The following is a 14,020-nucleotide window of genomic DNA, read 5'->3' on the forward strand; positions in this document are numbered from 1 at the left end:
GGACAGAAGGTGGGCTGTAGACTTCGGGCTCCTACTCAGAGTCCTTGTCCATTCCTTCATTTTTTGCCTCTTCAGGATCTTCTTCGGGATCCTCTTCAGGCTCTTCTTCGAACACCTCCTCGGGATCTTCTTCTATCCATCCTCCGTTTCCTTGGTTCGGGTAGTAGGGGTCCCCTGGTAGGTGAAATCCTATCATGATGTCTGCGCGAGAATTGGGGGTGTAAGAAGATTATAATGAATCTAAAATGTTGCGCTAAAGCAAAATAAAAATATCCCTATAATATTTTATTTGTTATGTTCGCTTCCTAGAGCATTTCTTTTAGGGGATGTTGTTTGGTTATGAGACTTGTTGTCCGCCACAGTCATCCCTCGACATATGTTAGTCACTTCTCGGACGAATATAGTTTATGAAGCTATATTCATCCCAGACTTGATTACATACTTCACGGCATACCCGCAATGTGCAACTCACCATCTTCTGTTTTGTATTCTTCCTAGTCATAATACTACAAAAACAAGTATGCATGTATTTATACTTTTAATGTGAAATAGTTTTTATTTCCAAAGCATATTTGTATCAAACCGTTTAAATTAGAGGGTTTGTCCCAATGTGTTTATAGTTTGTATATATTATGTGGCTCGATATACTTAGTTCACTATAAACGATGCTTTGATACCAATCTGTCACACCCCAAAACCTCGGATGGCGGAAACGTGCAGGGGTAGAGGACTTCATGCGCAGTATCATGACATACGAGTATAATAGTGATCATAGTACATACAACCAATCATAAATATAATATAAAAAAAGGTTACATAGTTTCAGCTGTTACATGTTTCAAAATCGATTACAATATGACATCAAAAATAGTTTGTCAAACACCGAAGCGTTCCATCCTAAAAAGCTTGAGGTTAGCTGATTTCATTGATTACCTGAGAATACACGTAAATATTGAAAGGGGTGTCAACAATTAAGTTGGCGAGTGCATAAGCTTTTTGCATGTAGCATTTAAAAGCTTTCTTTGTAAGTGAATGTATATGTTTCAAGAAAAATCCAATATTTTCCTTATGAAATGAGTGTAGTCTTAGTACCCAAGGACAGAAATGTACAAGTAAATTTCCATACTTATAGTAGTAAAGGTGGTTTTAAATTGACATAAAACCCATGTTAAATAATAAATTCCCGTAAACCATAGGTTTCCTTATCTCCCTATCTTAGTCGTTATAACCATGCTATGACATAGAAAACCTGTGACGACGTTCTTCAGGCGTCGAAATGTTATGACATTTTACACCCTCACCTGACGGCCGGGCTGTTGCAAGCAGCTTGGGTGCGGGATTGCCAATCCCAATATAGATCTATACACAACTATCATGCTCTCCCTGCAAGAGACTCTGGCTATAACTACATGAATTTTACCAGTACTCTAAGAGTACAATGAAGTAGTGTCTCACAATTTGATTTAACGACTTTACGCGTAAAGTAAATGAAAAATCATTTTTCTGTAGTGTAAATGAACCCTTATAGAATGTGATTGTAGTGACAATGTACCATAAACTATACTTACTATAGTTTATCGAAAATATATTTGTGGAGAAAGAAAACCCTTTCATGAATGTCTATTTCTGTTTCATGAAACCAGCTAACATGTAATATATTCAACACATAAATATCTTATTGCCATACACCTTGCTTGACATATTACAAGGTGTTCGTACATTGGAAGCTGTTTAAATAGTTTTAGGATGTATTTTAGTGTTGTAACTTCCATTCTCCCCCATAAGAATTGAATAAATCGTGAAAATGTAGGGGTAAGAACTCATCTTATGTGATCCTTTGAGATAGACGTGAAAGAAGAGAGGTTTCCAAGTCAAGAACACTTGGAAAAAGAGCTTGAAGATTTGAAGTTCCTGGGAACGATAATGGAGATAATTGTATAAGATTTTCGTGAATAGAGTGATGGAGGGTGGAATATTTGAGAGTGGAAATGGAGAACTTACCGAGAGTAAAGTGAAAGTCGAGAACTTCCTGGAGATCTTTGAGTTTTAGAGAGAAAATGGGGGGGGGGGAAGTGTGCCATTGGAGGATATGAGTGGGGTTTTATAGGTGACGATTAAGGATCCAATGAGTGGATTTGGGGCAGCGAAATCTGATGGAGTGTTGAGAGAAAGATATTGATTTAACTAGGTACAATGGGAATAGTTCCATAAAGTAGTCATAATGTGGTTATCGGGAATGGGCCGTGTCATAACATTTTGGAAAAGTCAACCAACCCTTGAAGAATATCTTGTACAAAATATATGGTTTATAGCGAGAAATTCCGCCAAGGTGCTCGGATTCATAATCGTGTCTTAACTCTTTGAGATTGGTAAGTGAGATAAGGTGCTCGGATTCAGGAGAGCCCGTCTGGAGTTGGGATCATCCGTCCGGAGTCATCCATGGTTTCAGAGTGGAGGTGCGGGGTTATCAACTCCCAGAGTGGCCTTGGTCTTCCAAGGCCGCGAAACTCATATGGTGCGGATCTTTTCGAGGCGGGTTGGTTCCGGATGAGGAGAGCTCCGAACCAAGAGGGTCCATTTTGGTTTTTCTACATTGGTTTGAGTTGTGAGGTTGAGGGAAAATTTGGTGTGAGGTCCCGGTTCATGAGACCTTCGGTAAAAAGCGGTTTGAACTGTGAGTATAAATGACCCGAAGGTAATATGGAACCGAGAGTAGTCCAGGCCGTGCCGCAGTGAGATTAATCAAACATGGCCTCGAACCAAAAGTGATGTCAAATCATAGTAGCCTGGACCGAAAGAGGTCTCGGGTCGAAAGTGACTCCGGAACGAAGGTAGGCTCGGTCCATAGGTGGTTTCTGTTCCTTTTTGCTACTTCTCGTGAAATCTTCCCGTATCGAGTAATTTTTACTACGCTACAAGTGTTGGGTGCCCCCAGTGTTTAATAAAAAGTTAATAGATTTAAAGAGACTTTGTTTATGATCGTTAATAGTGTTCAGCCTTGTATTGTGATGAATCAATGAATTGAGTATGAAATTAGTCAGAGTAGATATGGAAGAAAGAATGAGTAATTGAATACAAGATGTAAATAAGATTTCGCTTGAGCTCTATTACACTTTGAGTGTTTACAGAGAAAAATAGACAAGGCTATTCAAGTTGTCTAACTCTAGTAAATGATCCTATTTATAGGATACATAAAGCGTACAAAAAATATACTAAGGCATTAACACTTAAGCTTCGAATAAAAGTGCCATAGTAAAATACATTACAATTCATATGAAGATTACAAAGTATGCTTCGACTAATTACAACAAAACAACCCTTAGAATCTCCCCCTTTGTAATCATAGTCATAGACTTCAGTTCATAAGCAGTTGAATGGAATACAACATCATTCTTCGTATCTCAGTGTACCATGAGATTGATGAGTTTTAGGTAAAACAAATAAACTAGAAAACGATCCCTAAGTTCACATGCAACCTACTTTGGATCTATGTTTTAACTATTGAACATATAACTTTGAATTGCAAACAAGAACCCTAGAGAAGAGAGTCTATTTTCGAAAATAACTAACTAGGGTTTAAGATTTACATACCTTTCAATTGTTATAGTAAACAATTGATAATCCTCTTGAACTTGATCTTCTTGGAAGCCTAGCACCACAAATGTAATGCCTCTAATGGAATCACACCCAAGAACTAGCAAGAAGGAAACTTGAAGGAGAGAGGGTAGGGTATGCAAAAATCGGCCTAGGGTTTCTTCCAAGGTAGGAGTGGCAGATTTTAGGAGCTGGGAGGCTCCTTATATAGCTGAGGGATATAGGGTTTTGGGAAAACCCTAATACACCTTCGCTTGGGGCCTAAGTTAATCCAAGGCCTTATCCAATCCCTCTTGGACGAAATCCTTAGGGTTCCCCCTACAGATTTCGTCCACCTCCTTCCAAGGAGGTTCTGGAGCCTTCCACTCAACTGTCTGATAATTGCAAACTAGTCCCTGCACTTTATAATTAATACTTTTAACCCGAAAATTAATTCTAATTAATTTATGGCTAACTATTAATTAAACATTATGATTTCTAATCAATATATTAATCTTTTAACATATTAATAAATCATTTATATTAATTTATTAATCTTATAATAAATTAATATCCCTCCTTTCATAATTTCCTTGTCCAGTTACTAGGTTTGAGGGCAACCCAAAAGGACTGTGCTGCTATCAATTCAAGTACATACCAATAATAGTTATAGGCTAAGACACCTAATCCAACAGTCTCCCACTTGGATAAGTCTGTAACTATAATTGCTAGTATGACTTCTAAATTTGACCAACAAATTGTAGCTTCCAAAAGCTGCTGCCGAACTCTGACCCAGTCAGTTACGTGTCCTAAGATAAGTGATCACATGACCTTTCGTTCTACTAGATATCCCTAGACATAAGACATAGAATACAATCAATCTCTTTGTCCAAAATCTATGTTTCCTAATTTCTGATTTGTGATGATATAGGACTTCTAATCAAACACATCAATTTAGTCCTGGCTGGGCCTAGCACATAAGTCAACACCAAATCATCGAGGGGCCCATAGATATCGCTTTTCCCGTTAGGGAAAAAGGAACGAATAAACATTGACTCATATGCTTGTATCTTTTTCTCATCAAACCATACATGACAATACGTTTTATAACACCAAGTTATTGATGCGTTTTAATATCACCAATGTATAGCCACCTTGCAAATGACAACTCATATATCTTTGTTTCAAGATCATACATATTATCGTCTCAGTAGTACTCGTGATGAATTCCATGAAGTAATACTCTGAGCGTGGGTTTAACCAATACTCAAATCTCACTCTCTGAGTAGTCATGAACATTGCAACAATTCTATTGTTATGTCTATCCTTAGACAATCTGCAATCCAATTCATGACAGTCTTAATTCACTACTTACTTCCAAAAGTACGACCGACTGTGGAGGTTCGAATAACCCAGTTATCCTGGAAGTCAATACATTCAAACTGAAACACAACAATAATACTTAATCCTATATGGCCCCAAACGTGCGAGAGTAAATAAAACACTTCTATTTATCCACCATATTGATTACTCATTATTTATCATTTAATGTTTCGGATAATCAACTCATTACTTGAATTACAACAATTGTCTCATGCTCCAAGCATTCACACTTTGTTTCCAATGGTCCTTACTTTGTGAAATAGATCAATTGAAAAACTTTTCCAATGATTCTCATTTCACAATTCCCAATCCCTATTATTAGTGTTAGAACACAAGGTTCTTGCTACTACTAGAATATGCCAGATTTTAATATTTTATGCAACGATCCTTTCGCAAAGTCATAGAACAAAAGTCACCAAGACTTGGCCAATGAAATTACAAAGTACTCTTATCAAAAAGTTGTTACAAGACAATTCCATAGACGCAAACTGTCACATTCAAAGTACATTCCTTTGAGCATCCTTCTTGCATAAAAGTTTCTAATCTAGACACAAACTCTCAACATCCAACTCCCAATATGGAAACATTTCCATATTTTCCATATGACAACTTATTCTTAATAGAATCTTATCTATTTATAATAATGTCGATATGGTCCATCCAATACGATACTTCCAACTAGTCACAAGCGACCAATCCTCAACGAACTTTGGATCGTTCTTTGATAGTTGTTTAATTATTTTAGTCAAAACCGATTCTAGTCCTTTTTCCCTCTTAATGCACTAGACATTTGGAAAATTTAAGAATGGTCAAATATTATAGCATTTGCAATAAATCCTATACATGAAGCATATGTGATACAATTCATAAAGGAAAACGTGATACTTTACCAGTTTCCTGCTATAATATTGTCATAATATTTCTATTTGTCGTGTTCTCAAAATTCGAACTATGAAGAGGGATGTCGTAATCATAATCGAACTTTGAGAATGCAATAAATATATATATATATATATATATATATATATATATATATATATATATATATATATATCCTTAACTAACTTCAATTAAAATTTCTTGATCTAAGCCTTTAGATTAGAAACGAAATATAACATTCTCTCCCTTAATTATAGAAAACACAACTTTTCTACTCTTGCGACTTTGCAAAGTGAAACCTTTTCTTTTTCTATAATTAATATTGCCAACTTGTAATACTTAAAATAATAATAATCATGCTCCCACTAACATGATGATTATATCTATCCTAACATAACATTTATGCTCCCACTAGCTTTGACACGTTTGCAGAAATTAGCTGGACTTCTAGAAACCAATTACTTATTGCCTTTCTTTACCAAAGTTCAGATTTATGAAATGGAGACGCTTTGATAAGCCTTTATTTAAGTTTCTCGAACTCATACACCTTTTCTTAGATAACCCATATGTGTGTTTAAACATTTCTAGAATAAGTCTAAAATGTTTAGACCCATTTCCCATTTCCCACAATTCGAACTATAAAGAAGGATGCCATAATCATAATCAAATTTGAGAAATACAAATTACATAATGCTATCTTCAAAATCTCTCTTAGTGAAAGTGTTTCCTGACAATCATTTTCATGAAGGAGAGAAACCTTATAACACTAAGATTTTGTGGTGTATGTGTTCCTATCCATGTGAATTTGTCATAACCATAATCATAAGACAACAATTGTGACAAATCCAAACTCATATGGATCGAACTTGTCCATTCTTAATTTCTTGCTATCAAGGGTCCCGCCTTTGCTTCCAAGTTATTTAACAGCTCACCCCTACCTTTCAATGTACTTTCCATTGATCAAGGTGCCTTGCCCCTATGCAACCCATTGAGATCTCATATAACTCACATGCATAGTTGACCAAACTGGAATGGCAAGGAAACAATAATATGTGAACACGATAGGTTAGAAACCTCAAGTCGCGAGCAAGTGTTTAATGATAGGTTTACTCTTGATTAGCTCTTGAAACTTTTCAAGATCACTTAGACTCCCACTGACCTCTTGACATATAAGATTCTCTTATCAATAAAATTTCTTGATAAACAAATTTCCAAGAGTTAATGTGTGTCTATATTAAGACAAAACATTACACACATTTGGTCTTAGTTGGTGCTTGTCTTCTCCAAGACATCACAACTTACCACTTTCAAATGTGCAAGAGTAAGAAAACAACTTCACATTTGATGAGTGTGTGTCACTCAATTCATAATCTTGGAGTATGTCACACCCCAAAACCAAGAACGACGGAAACGTTCTGGGGCGGAGGACGTCATGTATAATATCAACAACAATGTAAAGTAGTAAACAAGCAACAACATCATCCATTGCATTAATAAAATAATTATTATACAATTGTGTTCTGTCAAATTTTGATAAACACTAAAGCACAAATCAAAATGAAAGATAAGTCTTGAACAAGCTCCATCTTCCTTTCTCCTTGCATCGGTACCTGTCTATGGTGACCTGAGGATACAGGTAATTTTGAAAGCGAGTATCAGCTCTGAAGCTGGTGAGATCATAAGTATTTAGTGTCTTAATTTGTATGTAAGTATTTGTATGTAAGAATTTGTAAGTCTATGTTTTGTAAGTATTGAAAGTGTATATGAACTATAAGTGTCTGAAAAACCCTAGAATCCCGATGATTCCTACTAGTATATGAAGGTGTCTTCTACCAAGACCTAACTGTTCTGAATGGTCGTTTCTTGTAAGAGTGTGTAATTTTCCCAAGTGTAACTATTATTAACAAAATATAGTTTGTACATTAATGTTTAAGTGAGGTTATCACTAAAAATATGTAATGGGGACAATTAATGTAGTACTTAAACGTAGCTCTAAAAGGACTACCACCGTACTAACTACCTTAAACCGGATTTTAGGCTAAGGCATTATGTGATAAATTGTACCATACTATCGACTTGTAACAACGACATAGTGAATGGTCGTAATAACGGAATGACGTTTGGCACCCACAGATCTGCAGATCCCACTGTAGCTAGCAGTAAGGCGTAGGATAGTCAATCCAGTATAGATCTATACACAAACTCAGACTATAGACTGGTTACATCGACATAAGAATGGTCGAAATTAATGTATGAAGTTTGGCACCCACAGACCTGCAGGTCCCGCTGTAGCTAGCAGCAAGGTGTAGGATAGTCAATCCATTATAGATCTATACACAAACTCACGCTCTCCCTTCAAGAGACTCTGGCTACAACTCGAGCCATGACTTTTAAGTCATGCTCCGATTTAAATCACAGTAATTATCGTATTCTAATATATGTAATGTAATGAACTGTTCTAGTTGTAATGTACGTGCTCTCTACCTAGTAAGTATCGTAATGTAATCATTCTAGTATAGTCATATATGTTCTCGTCCTAGTATAGTTGTATATGTTCTCGTCCTAGTATAGTTGTATATGTAATGTACTGTAATGTTCTAGAAAGTATTGACTCATGAATGAACTGACTCATTGTATGATATCGCGTTCTAGTAATTGTTCTAGTATCTTCCTAAACTACCCATATGGTAGTTTACTAGTAATCTATCTGGTAAGTATGGACATGGATGTATACCCTTGCTACCCAAGGGCATATGTTATACTGGAAGGACCTTTTATGACTATATATGTACACATAATATATAACTAATATTTAAATGACTTTCGGACGAATACCCGATATCCCACCAGACCACATCTCAAGGCGCGAAAAGGAAATAGGGTGGATAGCCTTCCTAAGTCTTTTAAACATTCCTTATATAACTATACATATAGAGGCATGCAATTTATAATATAAAAGCATGAATAAGTTTTGTAAGACATTGGAAACATAAATATTAATTCAAGAAAGATCGACTTGATGTCAATCTATAAAACAATTTGAAGGCAGAAGTTTGATAAAACAGTTTAAGTATAAGGAAACATTTGTTTGAAATGAAGTTGTAAATAAGTTTGAAAGGTAATGTACGGAGTAAGATGTACAGTGTAATAAGGAGTTCAAAACATATAAAATGTTTATAAAAATCATTTGAAGGAAACTGTTTGGTAAAACGGCTAATGAGTAGCCAAATCATTTGAATGTTGTATATTAATCACATGTGATAGATGTAATAAGTAGATATAATCCTACTTACAAATCACTTGTGATTGACATAATAAGCATGTTTCTACTTGTATCCCCCCCATAAAACATTTAATAATAGTTTAAAACATTAGTTAAGGGGTATGAACTCACCTGCAGTAAGTGACTGGAATTGAACGGACTGTTAACGTACGGAAGGATCGGACAAGTGCTTGGTGTCAAGTGAAGTCTTAGACACACACAATGATCCTAATTACATATGAAAACATATGTACTTAAATAATTAGTGATTAAAACACTAATTATACAAGTAATAACATTTAAGCGCGAGGAAAACACTTTTGGTCAAGTGCTAGGGGGCTAATGGGTTGCAACAAAGGAGTGCAATGCCCCTAATGTGAGTTTATGGTCAAATGACCATATTCATTGGAGTTTACGGCCCAGGGGAGTAAGCTCCTAGCCGTAAACTCTCAACCAAGGCTTGAAATGGTGCTTAGAATTACTACAACTCTAGTGGGAATTGATTCAAGGCTTATACAAGTGTTTGGGCACCATATTGACTCCTTTGGGGAGTTTACGGCCCAAAGACCCTTTTCCCTTGGAGTTTACAGCCGTAAACTCCCTTGGGAGGGTGATTATGGTGCTTTCAAGTCTCTATAATAACTAGGAACAATTCTAGGCTTTTGTACTTGGCTTTAGAAGAGTTTATGGCACCATTTGGTACCATATCTTGGAGTTTACGGCCATAGAACCTTTTGGGCCGTAAACTCCCTCACTTTTGGAGTTCTAAGTGTTTTAGCTAGTCCATAATACATTTAGGTACATGCCCAAATTGTTTCTTGGCTCAAGGAAGGGTTTAGGGTGTCCTTTGACCCCTTTAAAGGAGTTTACGGCCCAAGAAATACTCTTGGCCGTAAACTCTTCCACACTTGTGTTTCCATGAGTTTTCTAGGTTCTAAACACTTAGGATTACATGCCAAAAATAAAGTCTAAGCCTTAGGGAAAGTTTGAAGGCATTTTGGCACCTAAAACATGGAGTTTACGGCCTAAGGAGCTTCTTGGCCGTAAACTCCCTTCTAGCCATGATTTCTAATGGTTTTGTTGGTATAAAGCATGAGTTTAAGGCTTCTACTTCGAGTTCTAAATCTTTGAGGGTCATTTGAACCCTTAAGGACCTTAAAATGGAGTTTACTCCCCAAGAACGTTCTTGGGCGGTAAACTCTCGGATCTCACTTATTTGGAAAGCAATCTATGTTATTAAGCTTATAACAAGTAGTATAAAACAACTAGAGAAGTATACTCACAATCTGGGATAAAAACCCGAAGATCAGTGAGAGGAAATTTGGCTTTTCTCTAATTGGAATTCAACTAATGAACCAATTTGGTTCAGAATTCTATTTATAGTACTGATATTTTTGGCAGAAAATATTTCTATTCTCGGAATGAACTCTAATGTCTTAGAGTAATGGAATAACAGTGTTGCACAAAACCCTAGTGCAACCACTCTCCTAATATCTTCTTAAGTGTAAATCCTGAAAACTGCCAAACTTATACTCGAAATCCGAGTTTTCACTGTAACTGGTCTACTTCTATTGGCTTGATATGGTTTGTTCAGAATGGAGATTTCGGGTTGTCACAGAGTACGATTCTAATACTTGATTCTGTAACAAAGTATGACTCATCCTTTTGATTTAACCATTTCAACAATTTTTGACTCCTCTTCTTAGATATACTAGTGCACTAAGATGTCCTTTAGAGGATTAACTATGATATGGTTCTTAATCATTAAGACGATCATAAAATTGATATAAAAGTACTCTCCCTTCTTCTTAGATTGGAGAAACTTTTTATCTCTCTGCCTTCATTGATTCTTCTTATTCGTTCTGCTATTCATAGAAACTTTTCAATGATTCAGAATTGCACATAATCTTGTAAGTATAACCAAATTTACCAGACTTTGGTAAATTATGACGAATAGTCTCATTGTTATATGTGGTGGACTTGACTAGTCCTTTAGTCCTTCACTTGACTCACATACTTGTGTGATCAAGGAATTAGTCTTAATTTCCTAAGTACCAATATTTCCATACATCATATGATTCAAATCATATGATTCCAAGTTTCTGTCCAATTGAAACTTGGGTGATGGGAATCTTTCCTTACTTAGAAAATTTGACACTACCATAAATAACATAACTAAGAATCACATCCATTTATACAAACATCAATTTTTCACAACGATTTCATTGCAAGGATATATATAAAATAAGACAAATGAAAAATTTATTTTATTCATAAAAGCAGCGGAAAACATATCCTTACAATGCAAAATCAACTGAAAAACTATGTAATCAAATATTCCTAACAAATCTATCATAACTTTCTAAGCTCAAAATCTGATCTTCGAATCCATGCGATCGTGATCCATTTCTTCGTGATCAGACTCATCTTGCTTTTCCGTCAAGCTTCCTCTTTTTTTCTCTGGTCCTACAAAACATTCAAAAGTAATCTTATCATATTATGTATTAAGAATCAATGAATAGGAACTTAATGGAGTTAGATAGTGGATTTTACCTGAAGTAGAGCCATACTCCTTGACTCTCCCATCTCTTGGACTCTTCATGTTCTCAGGGCAGATTTGTATCTAGCGCCCCTTCACTTGGCAGCAGAAACAGGTTGGTTCTACTGGAATGTCCTTGAAAGCATGGTTGGTTGATTCTCCAAACAAATATGCTCCATTGCTTTGCCAAATCATTTCTAATTCAGCAGCAATAAGCATGTAAGTCAGGTCAATAAGGGTTGCGTCAAGATCCTTCTTATAATACTCTCTTTTGAATGTATTATATGATTCAGGGAGTGACTGAAGAACCCAGTCCGCAGCCAACTTCTTGGGAAAGGTCGCACCCAATATTATCAACCTATCGATGTGTGATTTCATCCCTAGGACGTGAGCACACATGGGTTTACCATCTTCATGTTTCATTGCTAATAGGGCTTTAGTGATATCGAGCTTTTCAATCCTTCGGTCTTGTGGGTTTGGGAGAACAACGGGAGGAGGTGAAATCAAGCTAGTCCACATGGCAGGGATTGATCTTTCACCTTCATTGTGGAACATACTTTCACTTTGAGCAGGAATACCTTTTCCTTTGGATTCGGGAAGACCATGGTTAGATTCAGACATCTACAAAACCGGAGAAATCAAGTTAGTTGATTGAATCCTTTATAAAAACACCCAAAAGAGATATTAAGGCTAGGATCCAACACAACATTCCACAAATTGGAAGAGGGATGCCGTAATCCAATTTGCAGAATATTTGAAGGTAGGTAAATGACGATTTACCAATTTCCACCTTGAAAAACGAAAAAAAAGGTTATGTTTTAAATGTATCGGAAACTCCTAGATCTTTTGAGATACATTGAAACTATTCAATGGCATGTTTTAAACTCGGATTATGCTCTTCTATTTGTGACTGGGATGCCGAGGATCACAAACAAGATGTGAATAACCATGCAAATGTGCTTGGTAACCTCATTGTCTTTGTCATTAACTATTAATGTGCTGGTAAACCACACACGCTCCATCAAAATGACAATTATGAGATACCCATTACTACTCTTTATTAGTGCCTTTTAGTGTGCCGGTTAACCACACACGCTCCACTAACGACCAATAAAGCATAATGCGCAATTTCATGGATTAGCATGCTTTTCACATTTTTCCTAAAGTAACTAGCGTTGGGATTTTGTAAAATAATGTTCTAGTACTTTCTTTAATAACATAATACTTTTAATGAGATGTAGTTGTCCTATCAAACCCGTTCTGCTAACGACCCTCCACTAATCAAGGAAGCGGTGGGTGAGAGTGGACACCCATTTAACTACCATTTTATAGGCAGTTTCCTTATACTCCCCCCCCCCCCCACCTTATAGATTAGCTTCGTGAATGAGGCATACTAGCGATTTGACTGACCATAGTCTTATACATATATAATATTTAACTTTTAATTAATATATATATATATATATATATATATATATATATATGTAAGGTGCGTTTTAAACTTTTACAACTTTAGGGTTTATATATAAATTTCGAAAATTAAGGCATTAATTTCAAATTTAAAATAAACCAAATAACTAGATTTAATATTTATCTATTAATTAACTTTTAATTAATTAATTAAATCTTGTAAGGATTATCTAACTAATTTAAACAATTAATTTAATCCTAATCCATATCCCTTCTAGATTTCGAAAATATGGGGATAGGATAATTTCCTTATTTTTTCAATTATCCAATAAGGCAACTATTATCCAAAACAAAGAAACCCTAATTCTTCTAGCATATTTCAAAAATCAAGGGAGGAGGAGGCTAGGGTTTCCAAAACCCTAACCCTAATTTCGCTTAGGATTCTTGGAGGCTAGGGTTTTTCGAAAACCCTTTGAAACAAAAACCCTAGAAATCGAAAATTTGGCCTTTTAGGGTTTAATAGCTATAAACCCTAATTTGCAATTCAACTATTATAGCAATTCAATTTAAAACAACAATGGCTCTGATACCACTGATGAGTTTTAGGTAAAACAAATAAACTAGAAAACGATTCCTAAGTTCAAATGCAACCTACTTTGGATCTATGTTTTGACTATGGAACATATAACTTTGAATTGCAAACAAGAACCCTAGAAGAGAGAGGCTATTTTCGAAAATAACTAACTAGGGTTTAAGAGTTACATACCTTTCAATTGTCATAGTAAACAATTGATAATCCTTTTGAACTTGATCTTCTTGGAAGCCTAGCACCACAAATGTAATGCCTCTAATGGAATCACACCCAAGAACTAGCAAGAAGGAAACTTGAAGGAGAGAGGGTAGGGTATGCAAAAATCAGCCTAGGGTATCTTCCAAGGTAGGAGTGGCAGATTTTAGGAGCTGGGAGGCTCCTT

The sequence above is a fragment of the Lactuca serriola genome, chromosome 3 (genome assembly GCF_051521515.1).
Source record: "Lactuca serriola cultivar US96UC23 chromosome 3, Lser_US96UC23_V15, whole genome shotgun sequence".
Taxonomy (NCBI): domain Eukaryota; kingdom Viridiplantae; phylum Streptophyta; class Magnoliopsida; order Asterales; family Asteraceae; genus Lactuca; species Lactuca serriola.